Consider the following 11,059-nt stretch of genomic DNA (forward strand, 5'->3'; position numbering starts at 1 on the left):
GTTCCTATCAAAGAGGAGTTCATAGAGCAGGAATGTGTCTCCATCGCAGAGGAACTTCCTGCTGAAAATAATGCCTGTACACTTGATGAGAACATCAAGCTGGGATCCAGCCTGTGATGATTCTCCAGGTGAATGTGAACTGGGATTTAGAGGTAACCCTACAAAACAAGCAGCATTGAGCTGCCTATTCATCTTGCAGAGCCTGCTACTGAACTCCAGCAGTGTGCTTCACATTCATATTTTACCCAAGGGGAGCTGCCCAGCCACTCTGTCAACAAGGACATAACTGTGCTTGCTCCTGAGGCAGCTGCTAGATGAGCAGCCACTGCCCCCCCTCTTTAGAATGCTGTTTGATCAGCGGTGTCGTCACAGAGCTGCAGGGAGCACATGTCCCATCACTGGTGATGCCAAATCCACTCGGGTTGCTTAGCGTCACCAGAAGAAACATTTCAGTGCAGTACCTGCATATAAACCTGATCTTACACTTTTATATCTGAAAGTGATATTAGCTGAGGTGGAAATCAGTGACTGTTATCAGCAGGGGTGAGACGATACACTAAGTTCATGATATGATATGTATCGCAATACATTTATTTTTTATTTTTTATTAAGCAATTTATGACATTCTACAAATATTTCTAATATATATTTATGTTTTTTTGTAAGTACTTCCTTTAAAGGATTGTTAATTATTAAAATATTTAATCCTGAAGAAAATTAGTGAATACATTTTATAAACAGGCTTCCAATTTCAAAGGATTGGGGTTTATCTTTCACTCCCACGAGCCAAATACAGGATAGCATACTCTAATAACATGGAACACAAGTTTTATCAATCTGTGGACTCCTCCTCAATGAAACTGCCTGAGGAAAATTGATTGTGGAAAAACAAGCCCCTGCAGCCCTGCATATTTCAACATGCCGTGTGTCTTCAGTACAGGCAGAATAAAAAGGCAAGGGGCAGAGCGTGGGATTGCAAATGCGATTTCTGTTTTTAGAAGCACAGCAAATATTAATTACCAAAAAGCAAATTAAAATATGAGATAGATAGCAGTACTATCAAAATGCAGGTACTAAATAGTCAGGATTTTTCATGACATGCTGTTGCCTCGATTTAAAATATTCCAGTTTAAAACCGTAAAAAAAGCATGTTGTTTAATAATAATAATAATAATAATAATAATAATATATAATAATAATAATAATAATAATAATAATAATAATAATGTGGTGCTTTCATAGTGGACCACCTTCAGAAAGTGCTTTACAGAGGCAGGCTGTGAACTGTGCATTATATGCAGAGTCACTTACAATAGGGCATTGATTTAACGTCTCGTCCGAAGGACGGAGCACAAGGAGGTGAAGTGACCTGCTCAGGGTCACACACAGTGAGTCATTGGCTGGGATTGAGAAAAGTTATGAACAAGATCAGGGAATTTAGCACATCAGTACTTTTCTAGTAGCTGACTGATCCCTGACTTTCATCTAGTTGGCTTTTAAAGACATCCTGATGACTCTGCAGCAACACTGTTCTAGTGACCCATTTCAAACACTCCCAACTCTGTGAGAAGAAGTGTCTCCTCTAATCCTTCTTTGTTCCAGGTTGAATAGATTCAGCTCCCTTGTCTGTTGATTGTCTGTTAACTCCACTGCAAGGGATGTTGCCCAGTCGGAGGAGCACATCAACCCGAGCTCTTTTTGACTCTGGGTGTAATAATCAATGTGTCAATTAGCAGATGCTTTTATCCAAAGCAGCTACAGACACTATGGAATGATGATCTGTACATCAACAGTTGCTGCTGCAGAGTCACTTCCAATAGGAGCTCGTTTTTACATCTCATCTGAAGGACGGAGCACAAGGAGGTTAAGTGAGAAGATGCGTCTCCTACCCTCTGTCCTAAGCCTGTCTCCACTCAGTTTATAACTGTGTACTCTAGTCCTGGGGCCAGTTGCACAAAAGTGCTATAAAGAGTTATCCTGATAACTTCCAGGTTTAATTGTGAAAGTCACAACTATTTACAGTATAATCGTAAATCTCGAAAAACTACTCACTTCTAAATCTTTTGTAGTCATTTTTGTATTACTTTAGTATAAATACATGTTAATTTGGATTCATATGTTGTTTTTTTCTGACTTTATGTGAACGAAAAGACACACATTTGCCCGTTTTCCCATTGGAAATAGTGATATTTTGAAATATCACTGTCCTGGTCACAAAAGCAAAGTTTGTGGGGAATAATAGCCATTTTCTATACTTTTGAGGCATAAGCAATTAGGAAATAACACTTACTACCCAGGAACAAAAATTGTGTTACATAGTGTAATGTTTACAGATCTCAGCAACACAGGACTGCTCTCATTAAAAATGTAACCACAGCCTGTGTTTACAGATCTCAGCAACACAGGACTGCTCTCATTAAAAATGTAACCACAGCCTGTGTTTACAGATCTCAGCAACACAGGACTGCTCTCATTAAAAATGTAACCACAGCCTGTGTTTACAGATCTCAGCAACACAGGACTGCTCTCATTAAAAATGTAACCACAGCCTGTGTTTACAGATCTCAGCAACACAGGACTGCTCTCATTAAAAATGTAACCACAGCCTGTGTTTACAGATCTCAGCAACACAGGACTGCTCTCATTAAAAATGTAACCACAGCCTGTGTTTACAGATCTCAGCAACACAGGACTGCTCTCATTAAAAATGTAACCACAGCCTGTGTTTACAGATCTCAGCAACACAGGACTGCTCTCATTAAAAATGTAACCACAGCCTGTGTTTACAGATCTCAGCAACACAGGACTGCTCTCATTAAAAATGTAACCACAGCCTGTGTTTACAGATCTCAGCAACACAGGACTGCTCTCATTAAAAATGTAACCACAGCCTGTGTTTACAGATCTCAGCAACACAGGACTGCTCTCATTAAAAATGTAACCACAGCCTGTGTTTACAGATCTCAGCAACACAGGACTGCTCTCATTAAAAATGTAACCACAGCCTGTGTTTACAGATCTCAGCAACACAGGACTGCTCTCATTAAAAATGTAACCACAGCCTGTGTTTACAGATCTCAGCAACACAGGACTGCTCTCATTAAAAATGTAACCACAGCCTGTGTTTACAGATCTCAGCAACACAGGACTGCTCTCATTAAAAATGTAACCACAGCCTGTGTTTACAGATCTCAGCAACACAGGACTGCTCTGCTCTCATTAAAAATGTAACCACAGCCTGTGTTTACAGATCTCAGCAACACAGGACTGCTCTCATTAAAAATGTAACCACAGCCTGTGTTTACAGATCTCAGCAACACAGGACTGCTCTCATTAAAAATGTAACCACAGCCTGTGTTTACAGATCTCAGCAACACAGGACTGCTCTCATTAAAAATGTAACCACAGCCTGTGTTTACAGATCTCAGCAACACAGGACTGCTCTCATTAAAAATGTAACCACAGCCTGTGTTTACAGATCTCAGCAACACAGGACTGCTCTCATTAAAAATGTAACCACAGCCTGTGTTTACAGATCTCAGCAACACAGGACTGCTCTCATTAAAAATGTAACCACAGCCTGTGTTTACAGATCTCAGCAACACAGGACTGCTCTCATTAAAAATGTAACCACAGCCTGTAATTTACAGATCTCAGCAACACAGGACTGCTCTCATTAAAAATGTAACCACAATGTGTTTACACCAAGAAATCATGCTCTCATAACCAAGCTGCTGTGTCTTACAGATCTCAGAAACACAGACTGCTCTCATTAAAAATGTAACCACAGCCTGTGTTTACAGATCTCAGCAACACAGGACCGCTCTCATTAAAAATGTAACCACAGCCTGTGTTTACAGATCTCTGCAACACAGGACTGCTCTCAGAAAAATGTAACAGAGCCTGTGTTTACAGATCTCAGCAACACAGGACCGCTCTCATTAAAAATGAACCACAGCCTGTGTTTACAGACTCTCAGCAACACGGGAGTTGGGTGAGTCATTGAAAAGCAACACAGGGTAGTGTGTGGGCACAACGAAACACTTCAACTCTCAGGAGAACATGTAGAATTACAGCTGTGTTTACTTAAGGCCAGCACCCCAGTGAATCTGAGCAAATCTAGCACAAAATCTGAAAACATCTAGCTGCTGTTTGCAATGGACACAGGAGCTCTCTGAACACTACTGGCACTATGAAAACCCCAGTGAATCTGAGAACATCATAGCTGCTGTTTCTCTACTCACACTATAACACAAACCCCAGTGAATCTGAACACATCTAGCTGCTGTTTCTGCAACTAACACAAAGCCCAGTGAATCTGAACACATCTAGCTGCTGTTTCTCTACTGGCACTAACACAAACCCCAAAGTGAATCTGAGCACATCTAGCTGCTGTTTCTCTACTGGCACTAACACAAACCCCAGTGAATGTTCTGAACACATCTAGCTGCTGTTTCTCTACTGGCACTAACACAAACCCCAGTGAATCTGAACACATCTAGCTGCTGTTTCTCTACTGGCACTAACACAAACCCCAGTGAATCTGAACACATCTAGCTGCTGTTTCTCTACTGGCACTAACACAAACCCCAGTGAATCTAGCTGAAACACAAACCCCAGTGAATCTGAGCTGCTGTTTCTCTACTGGCACTAACACAAACCCCAGTGAATCTGAGCACATCTAGCTGCTGTTTCTCTACTGGCACTAACACAAACCCCAGTGAATCTGAACACATCTAGCTGCTGTTTCTCTACTGGCACTAACACAAACCCCAGTGAATCTGAACACATCTAGCTGCTGTTTCTCTACTGGCACTAACACAAACCCCAGTGAATCTGAACACATCTAGCTGCTGTTTCTCTACTGGCACTAACACAAACCCCAGTGAATCTGAACACATCTAGCTGCTGTTTCTCTACTGGCACTAACACAAACCCCAGTGAATCTGAACACATCTAGCTGCTGTTTCTCTACTGGCACTAACACAAAGAGCCCATATCTGGTTACTAATATACGTCTAACTGTATAAACCTATTTCTCTTTTACCTGATAGGAGACAATATGATGGAGAAAATTGCTGACAGTGAGTACAGACGGCCTATAGCTTCTGCTGTGGAGTGTGTGTGTGTGTGTGTGTGTGTGTGTGTGTGTGTGTGTGTGTGTGTGTGTGTGTGTGTGTGTGTGTCTGTCTGTCTGTCTGTCTGTCTGTCTGTCTGTCTGTTACACTGCAGTGGAAGAGGAAAACACGAAGCTTGAGAGATATATACTTTGAAAATATTTAATCTGTTTGCATTTAACATGTGATTGTGTTGATGCAGCACCTTTAATGAGACTGTAGCAGGGGGAGATCTGTGCTGACTCTGCTGGCGTGTTCACGGTGCTGCAGGAAGAGGACAGCAGTCGTCCAACAACCGCCTGTGAGTCATGGCAGTGACACGGGGAGGTGGGAAAGTGGGTGTGTGGACTTTCCCCCTCTCTGAATGGCTGAGAGGCGGGTCTTGGGGAGATTGTTAGCCCTATAAGTTAACGCTCTGTTGTTTCCTCAGGTCTGCCCTTTTAAACGCTCCGAGAGTGCGGAAGCGCTGGTCCATGACCGAGAACCAGTGGGAGAGAACGAAACGGAGTTTCAGAGCGAGACAGTGAGGGCAGGAACCCTTGGGCAGACCCCTGATTAGTATATCTGAGCAGGTTAGTTAGCCAGCAGCGTAGGACGGTGATCCGGGTCGCACAGGCAGCGGCGACCGGGATATCGCTGCAAAGTACAGCAACTTTTCTTTATAGTTTTGTTACTGTTTTATTTTCCCTTTTTCTTTTTGCCTTCTATTTTTGAATTATTGTTTGAAGCACCTGCGAGTGCGCTTGCACCCTGAACTGTCTTACCATCATTTGGTATTCCCGTGGTTCTGTTTACCATAGTTGGTAAGCAGACCAGGGACCAACAGCGCCCTCTGCGGGCTAAAAAGAAACAAGACACCCTTACAAATAAAACTGGGCACCTGTGTGGTGTTTTCAAGTACACCTGTCTGTCTCCTGGTCAGTGAATTACCCACCACCCTTCCACAGAGACTTATTGTATTGATTTATCATCTTAAATGTCAGTAAGAAGGAAAGCCCAACTGAGATATAATAACTTGACTAAAATGTTGTCCTGTTCCCTTACCTTTTTATCAATCTTTATTTTATATAGCGCCTTTCACAGTGGACCACCATCACAAAGCACTTTACAAGATAATGAGGAACAATGCAAATACATTAAATACAGTGAAATACAGGGCATAGCACATTAAATACAGTGAAATACAGGGCATAGCACATTAAATACAGTGAAATACAGGGCATAGCACATTAAAATACATTAACTATAGGCAATTACATTAAATACAGGCACATTACATTAAATACAAGGCTAGGATGTGAATTCTAAACATTGTGGATGTGTGTGTCATACAGAATCATACAAAGAGGGAGTGAAAAACCTGAAGACAACAGCTAATAACAGATATCAGGCTTGAAGAGCATTGAAAGCAAGACAGAACAGGTGGGTCTAGAGACTTGATTTGAAGCGAGCGACTGTGGGAGCTGCACACACTAGAGCTGGGAGAGAGATCCAGAGAGTCGGGGCCATGAAGCTAAAAGAGCCGCTCTCCCAGTGTGGGGCGCTTTTGCTTGGGTATAACAAGCAGGCCAGAGTCAGAGGAGCTCAGCTTGCGTGCAGGGACACAGCGGCTCAGCAGACTGGAGAGATACTCTGGGCCTGTGTGATGGAGGGTCTTGTAGGCAAGCAGGAGAATTTTGAAAGTAATCCTGAACTTTCCAGGTAGCCAGTGCAGCTGGGCGAGACAGGGGGTGATGTGATCATGTTTTTAACATCTGGTAAGGATCCTAGCAGCAGCATTTTGAACCAGCTGCAGTCGGTTTATGAAGAGCACTGCAGAGAGAGTTGCAGTAGTCGAGTCGAGAGGAGATTATTATGATGTATTGCAATCATTCTGAGCAGTGTTGTTTTGTGCATAAGTCTGTGTGCTTCTTTTCATATGTAATGCAGGCTGAAATGTGTTTCTGTTAGTAAGTGCCATCGCCATCTAGTGCATAGCAGTGAATTGCAAACAGAAGGAAGTGTGATCCAGTCACTGGCTCTTCTATAAAGACACTTGGACTGATCCAGCCTGCATTATGTACATATATCTAAGACAGGCAACTAGAACTGAAGAGCAGCTCCTGAACTCAGGTGAAAACATCAGAACACACACTCTAACAAAATGAAATCTGAATCTCCTTACTGTTCAGCAATCTTGTTTCATGTACATTGAAATCCTAATCCAAATGTGGAGAGTTCCTCGACATGGTCAGTGTTTAAATAGAAGGGATGCAAAGTACTGTTTGTTTAATGATCTTCACGTGCTTTCTGTCTTCTGAAGTGGATTCTGAAGTGGTCCTGACACAGTCCATGGTAGTGAAGAAGGATGCCCTGTCCAAATGATACTACAGAAGTAAGTGTCTGTCTCTCTGGAGCGGCTCCCGGTTTGGGTGAACTGCAGGGATTGTAGGCTGCAGGTCAATTGATTGAAGACATTGAGAAACACTTTAGTATTGCAACATATTCTACCAGGGAGTGTTTTCATAGTTCTGGACAGACTGGAGAAAACCCTTTGAAATGTGCCCCTTGGTGTCTTCATTAAGCCTGTAACAGCTATCCAAATCAAGTGATATTCTCAGAGGAACAGAAACCATTACAGTAAATGTGACACAAACATGAATATAAAGTGAACTATTAAATCTAATAAACACATTTTCTGTTTTTCTTTTTCTTTGGAACAGCTTACTGTTGTAAGTATTTTATTTAATGATGGTACATTAACATGTAGAAATGAATTGTATGTGTTTTAAATTGTATTTAATGGGGTGTGTTTATTTCATTTACAGATTATAGCATCTGTGCTCGTGGTAAGTGTGAGGCTGATATTTTAATAAAGAGGATATGGGTTTAGAATGCAGAGCTACAGTGGGGGTCTGTGCCACCCAGACCAAAAGCCTCAAATGTGTGCAACACAAGGAAGGAGTGTGTGTGCTGCAAGAGTGCTAGAATGTGACTGTGCACTACAATACAAAACACATGTACTGTGCGCTTCACAAGAAATGAATACATGTTCACAATGGGGCCTCCTGCAGCTGATGCTGACAATATGGAACGGGGTATTATTGTATAACAGTATGAATGAGCTGCTCTTAATAAGAAATGCAATCTTTATTTAATAAATGCTCTCATAGTGAGGTGTTCTGTATACTGTGGGAGAGGATATAAAGAAGGAGCACTGTCTCTGGATTTTGCCAATAATAGAAATGTGCAAATAGAGATACACTCCTTTGAAATCTATAGCTCTCTAATACACTACTGAGGCCCCATTCTTGTATAAAGCAGCCACTGCAGTGACTTCAAATGGACTGAGCTCAATATATAACTTTTATCTTTGCCAGTAAGGTACAGATGCTACTATGGTAAGTAAATGGATTCTAGTTTATTTCTTTTTTATTAATGAGTCTTTTAGCAGTCGCTTTTCTCCAAAGTGACTTTGAGACTAGGGGGTGTGCTGTGCATCAAAAACTGCTGCTGCAGAGTCACTTTCAATAGGAGCCCAGGTTTACGTTTTGACTTGCTCAGAGTCACACACAGTGAGGGAGTGGCTGAGCCGGGATGTGAACCTCCTGGTATCAAGCCCTTTCCTTTAAGCACTGGGTCACTGTCCCTGAGTAGCTCAGGGGTTTGAGTTCTGGGCTACAGTGTGGAAGGCAGTGGGTTTAAGAAGCTCTGTGTTAAAAATAGACTCTTCCTAATTCCCTTTTCTTTTTTTGTGTAGCTCATCACTATCACTACTATTTCTACTACCGTCATGGGTACCACTGCCATCGCTGTGAGTATGCCTTATTATTACTGCACACATTGGCTGTGGGATATAGTAGAACAATCTGAAATAGAAAACCAAGTGTCATTCCATATCAGTTTAGAACATGTGCTTGAGCAGGTCCAATATGGATGGAGCTCCAAGAGAGACACAGAATTGTTGAATAAGTTTTATAACAGATGCCATCCATCATAATCCTTCAATTGGAAATGTCAAGATGAGTTTATGATTCATCTTTCAGCTGCATTGTCTCAAACTATTGATTGATTGAGTTCATTCGTAACTTATTGGAAAGGGAAGTCTAACCTGTCTCCTGCAATCCAGAATATTACTTCAACTCATTACATGTGTGTGATCTTATATCGGAGTAACCAACTCCACTCATAATCACAGTCAATCTGATGAATGGGGTTGCTGCTGTTGTATGGTGTGTGGACAGTAGGTCTCTGTGGGAGCTCATTAGGTCAGGGTTGGCATTGAGTTGAGAAGAAGGGTCCACTCAACTCAATCTCCTGTGAAACTTTTGTCATTTTAGTGAATCAAAATCTAAAATCAGGGACCAAACAGAGGAGCTTTGCTCTAGGATTGCTCTGAATAAAACCTCAGAAACATGTTTGAACTAGAATAGAGGGTTTGCGTGTCTTTTATTGATAGGATTGTATTGCGAGGTTGTGGCGGCTCCACAGTCTAGCAGTTGATTCCATACCCTTTGGGATTGTGAAATTGCATGCATGAATTACACAAAGCTTTTCTCAAATTGCTCATTCAAATGAGTGCAATACATAGAGTGTGGAGGATGCTATCTACACATGGGAGGGAGTTCAACTCTGCAGCTCAGTGTGACACTGATTGTCTATATTATTAGACAGTGCTGACCATTACCACCCCACAATCTCATTCCCTAGCTGTGCAATGCTCTGTAGTGTATGGATCACAACAATAGCTTTTCTGCCCAGGTTGCTGATCATGTCTTCAATTGGTTTCAGACTGGCGTACCTACCACTGCAGGTGATGCCAGCACTACTGAGAAGCAGCAGCGCCCAGGGATCACAGTGCTGGAGTTTACCTGACAGCAGACCTGCAAGCAAAGCTTAAACATACCAGCAACCTGCTTTTGTAGCATCGCTGCACCCTTTCTGTTCTGGTCCCTCTCCCCACACACAGCTACAGCACCTGTACTGATTTCTATCAGGACATTCACAGTTTGTTTCAAACAGCTGCTCCCTGCTGTGCATTTGGTCAATCTCTTCAAGGATATATAATAGAGACAACATTATTTTTCTATTGGCTGATACCCTACCTCTTATGAAGCAGGTCTTTACATTGTATGGAAAGTTGTCCTTGTTTAACATGTAGTCTCAGATTCTAAGTGAGATCACATGCTCTCACATGTTTGAATAGAAACACAGCTGCACATGGGAACATATAGAAACCATTCCTTAGAGACCGTGCTTGATTGATCTGCCCCAGCTCATAATCACTCCACCCAGTCAGGTTGGCCAGTACACTCCTTTCTTCTCCCAGTTCCACCCTGTGATGTCAAAAGTGTCCAGTGACAGGCCTTGTTCACAGACTGACAAAAACATTGTGTTTATATAGAGATTTTCTTCATCTCTCAATTATTTTAAAATCTCTTTATTTGCATTCATGACAACAAATGCTCAAACTGCTGACCAGTATAAACAAAAACAACAACACTGTCTGCTGTTACATGAAACTGGGAAAAAAGCCTCTTTCTTTCTGCAAAGCTTTTTCAGCAATAAAACTATTAGCATCAATGTCTCATTTTGGACTGGTTTGTTTCATATGACGTGTGTGCTTTTCATACTGCCACCACTGAAATCACTCACAAAGCCTCTTTATTGACAGCAAAGAACTCTTAACAGTGCAAGGGAGAATTCATATATTTCCTCTTTCTTCTGCATTGCATATTTAGTAAAGGAGAAAGTTCCTGATTGTTTCTATAATCTCATGGGTTTAGCAGTTCAGAAGCACGGTGCTCTTTCCAGGGTAATTGTTACTTGCATATTGTGGGTAAACCAAGAGGAATTAGAGATGCTGGAGGCGTTATGGCAAATCCTGCTTTTACTTTATTGTGTGCTCCTCAGTTAAACTGGTTATTGAACCTGGACCATCTCTCGTCTTTCACTTCTACTAA

General features: G+C 41.8%; 1 protein-coding gene and 1 long non-coding RNA gene across 12 annotated transcripts in view; one reads left to right on the forward strand and one right to left on the reverse strand.

The window, feature by feature from the left end:
• LOC121305398 (immunoglobulin kappa light chain-like) overlaps positions 1–11,059 on the reverse strand; it is a 322,019-nt gene that overhangs the window by 167,035 nt on the left and 143,925 nt on the right. The gene's annotated exons all lie outside the window — the stretch shown is intronic.
• Positions 7,368–10,679, forward strand: LOC121305448. Its single transcript, XR_005948076.1, has 6 exons — positions 7,368–7,491; positions 7,820–7,828; positions 7,925–7,945; positions 8,477–8,497; positions 8,857–8,910; positions 9,888–10,679. It is a non-coding gene; the product is annotated as an uncharacterized LOC121305448 (long non-coding RNA).

The sequence above is a fragment of the Polyodon spathula genome, chromosome 43, assembly GCF_017654505.1.
Source record: "Polyodon spathula isolate WHYD16114869_AA chromosome 43, ASM1765450v1, whole genome shotgun sequence".
Lineage (NCBI taxonomy): Eukaryota > Metazoa > Chordata > Actinopteri > Acipenseriformes > Polyodontidae > Polyodon > Polyodon spathula.